A 4,070-nucleotide genomic window follows, 5' to 3' on the forward strand; every position below is an offset into this window, starting at 1 on the left:
TGTGTGTGTGTGTGTACTTTTTGTAGCACAACTTAAAGGTCGCTGTAAATGTCATTCTAAGATACCCTTTGCAATGTCAATTCCTTCAAAGTAATTAAATAATACGGAAAATAGTTTTGGAAGATTGTTTTTTGTTAACGACATTGTTTGAATAGAGCAAAACTAAATAACATCCTGAAACAATGAAAAAATGTTGAATTAAATCTGTCTCTTTGTGTTGGAATGGCAATAAAGACGCTACTTTACTTAGATTCTTCAATTTTATTGTAGAATAAAGCAGCAAACCATTATCACCATTATAACATGTAACACCACCATAATCTCACCTGCGGTCAGCGGAAACCTGATAACCATCACAACCACAATCGTATTCATAACCACAGTGAGTGTTAGAATAACGACAGTTGCCACTGCGATACCTGTCACGATCATAGCAAGTACCACGACACTAGCATGTACCCCATTTTAGAGTATTCCTACAACCATAACAACTAGAGAAACGTAACTACTACAACCACTTCAACTACTACAGCCACGGCAATAATTACCACAAACTACCACGCTCACATTTACCACTAGTACATTTAATGGACGGATGATGGATCCCTTTGGTCATGAATGACCATGGATTGTTCCTAGAAAGTTCGCTTCCGAGGTACAAGTCTGGGCAAAATTGTTCTATGGAAGACCAGCAGTTACCCACACAAACCAGCATATTCTCTTCATGCCACAATGGTATCCAAGGGAAAGGTAAAGGCCAATACAGCTTGGCACCAGTGACGTTACAATTCATTTCTACAGCTGAGTGAACTGTGGTAACGTGAAATAAAGTTTCTTGCTCAAGAACATAACACACAGCCCGATACAGGATTCGAACTCACAAGTTCATGTTTGTGAGTCCGAAGCTCTAACCACTGAGCCATGTGCTTTAACTAAAACTATCAAAGCCACTGCAATAACAACCACCGCAACAACACATCAAGTGCTGTTTTTGCTATCTTAGCCATAACTTCTACAGCAACATCTGCAACTTCAACTGTCACATTTATAATTTCTACACCCGTGCCAACTTCCACAACTACCACCGTCACAAGCTACTACAGATACAACAACTACAACACCAACAATCAAAACTACGATGAAAGAAACTTCCATCACCCCCCACCTCCACAGAACAACAACAATAGCAACTATAATAGACGTGGTAATGCGATACAGTACAGAGAAAAATAGATTCAGAAAACGAGGTAACTAAATACTATGAAGAATTTCTTTTGCAAATAACTAGATAAAATATAGACACAGTAAGATTCATTCTCAGACACACCCACACGGACACACATATCCACATGGATACTAATACACACCACACCGTTACACACGCATACATACAAGCCAGTATACACGCGTCCACACATGCCCACACCCAGAGATATGTTTCCTGTCACGGACACAGATGCAACCGTATCTACGCAGACATATCTATAGAAACAATACTTGTAAAATGAATGATTTAATACAAGAATATGTTTGAAAAAAAAACAACGCTATTTTTGTTCATTAAAATTGAAACTAAGATAGCTGGGTACGTAGGTACGTACAAACATACATACATGCATACATGCATGCATACATACATAAACATGAGAATACATAAGACAAAACGTAAAAATTTGCACATGTACTGATTCCAAACACTGCACACATACCCACAAACATGCTCGCATATTTTATTGATGTTGAAATTCTAATGAAGAAGCCTTGAATCTAGGTTAGAAAATGGTTCTTTCTCTATTGGCAAGAAATTTTGAAATAAAACTTAATAACATACGTGGGTGCAATCATACATACATACATACATACATAAAGAATAAATAAAGGAGGTCGCATACATGCATGAGAATGCATACATAAAACAAAATGTACAAATGTGTACATGTACTGACTCCAAATACTGCACACATGCCCACGAACATAGATAGATAGATAAATAGGCAGACAGACAGATAGATAGATAGATAGATAGATAGATAGATAGATAGATAGATAGTTAGATAGATAGATAGATAGATAGATAGATAGATAGATAGATAGATACATACATACATACATACATACATTCACATACACATATGTTTCATTAACTACACTAACATACGAAAATGTTTATCATTATTAATTTAGATTTTTCATGCTTTCTTGTTAGCTTTTTACATTTAGTTTGAAACAATAGAGTTCATAAATACATATCTGAAGTTTTCAGAACTTCACACTCTTATTTCCAAGATTTAGTAGCATTTGGTTTTTGAGTTGTTTATTATGTACTGGTTGAGTTCGTGTAAACATTCCTGCCAAAGGTATTTTGACCTTTAACACCATGCACCAGGAGTCGTATGTTGATTTGTTTATCACGGTCAAACACTGATTTCAAAATTGGACTCAAAGCCAGCAAGTTCGAGAGAGGTGATAAGTCGGTTACATCGGCCCCCAGTGTTCAGCTGGTACTTATTTTTATTGATTCTGAAAGGAGGAAATGTAAAGCCGACCTCCAAGGAATTTGAACTCAAGATCATAAAGACAGGCGAAAAGCCGGTTGAGCACAGGGGTCGATGTAATCGACTTACTCCTTCCCCAAAATTTCAGGCCTTGTGCCTATAGTAAAAAGAATTATTAATTTATTGAGTAAGGCGGCATGCTGGCAGAATCATTAGTGCGTTGGACGAAATGCTTAGCAGTATTTCGCTGCGTTGTGCGTTCAAATTCCGCCGAGGTCGACTTGTTTTTCATCCTTTCGGGGTCGATGAAGTAAGTACCAGTAAAAAACTGGGGTCGATGTAGTCGACTAGTCCCCACAAATTTCAGGCCTTGTGCCTATAGTAGAAAGGTTTATTAGTTTATTGTGTGAAGGCGATTGGCTTACGATCATAAGGTTGTTAATTCGATTACCGGCGGTGCTCTATGTCCTTAAGCAAAACACCTTATTTCCCGTTGCTTCAGTCCACTCAGCTGGTAAAAATGTACTTCAATGGGTCAGCCCTCTCTGGGAACTACACTGAATCTCCCAGAAAACTACGTTAAAGGTACGCGTCTTCGTTAAATACCTTCCCACTTGCACGTTAATTTCACGAATAGGCTCTTCTGTTGATCAGATCAACTGGAACACTCGTCGTAAACGACGCAATGTCAATTGTTAATATATAGTCAAGTCTAATGTATTTTGTGCTACATTTTACGAGGGTTTTGATTACATGTTTCTCCCTTTCATAGTTTTTGAGCATTTGGTTCATGTATTAGATTTTATGTGTGATTCTGCATGGCTATATTTGTTGTATTGTATTTGTGTCTCCATTCTTTTATATCTCGGTCCGAGACACACAGAAATTACTTCACAGATTCAAATTCTTTCACTCGGAAGTAAATGCAACATACCTGTACACGGATCGAAAACATTGCGGCAGGGGTTTGATTGGGGTAGCGGAACGTGTTGCTGCAAAAAGACAAGCGTTGGATTTTTATCTAGCAAACTGCATACAATAAGGTTTTGCTTCAATATGTTGCTAAGTCAATGAGTCTGAAGAAAAAGGAGAATGACGCTAAAGATTTAAACTACTTCTCTATCATACTACTACTACTACTACTACTACTACTACTACTACTACTAATAATAATAATAATAATAATAATAATAATGATGATGGTTTCAAATTTTACCACAAGGGCGTTCATTTTCGGGGAAGGGATGTGTCGATTACATCGATCCCAGTGTTCAACTGGTACTTAATTTATCGACTTCGAAAGGTTGAAAGGCAAAGTCCACTTCGGCGGAATTTGAACTCAGAACGTGATGGCAGACGAAATACCTCTAAGCATTTCGTCCAGCGAGCTGACGATTCTGCCAGCTCAGCACATTAATAATAATAATAATAATAATAATAATAATAATAATAATAATAATAATAATAATAATAATAATAATCACAATAATCATAATAATAATCACAATAATCATAATAATAATAATAATAATAATAATAATAATAATAATAATAATAATTAATAGTAATCATAAT

General features: G+C 36.4%; 1 protein-coding gene across 1 annotated transcript in view; it reads right to left on the minus strand.

The window, feature by feature from the left end:
- LOC106869230 (FMRFamide receptor) overlaps positions 1–4,070 on the minus strand; it is a 103,953-nt gene that overhangs the window by 11,385 nt on the left and 88,498 nt on the right. The window contains exon 2 of the mRNA XM_014914879.2: positions 3,430–3,487. The gene's annotated coding sequence lies outside the window, so the exon portion shown is untranslated. The remainder of the gene's footprint in view (positions 1–3,429; positions 3,488–4,070) is intronic.

The sequence above is a fragment of the Octopus bimaculoides genome, chromosome 23 (assembly GCF_001194135.2).
Source record: "Octopus bimaculoides isolate UCB-OBI-ISO-001 chromosome 23, ASM119413v2, whole genome shotgun sequence".
NCBI lineage: Eukaryota > Metazoa > Mollusca > Cephalopoda > Octopoda > Octopodidae > Octopus > Octopus bimaculoides.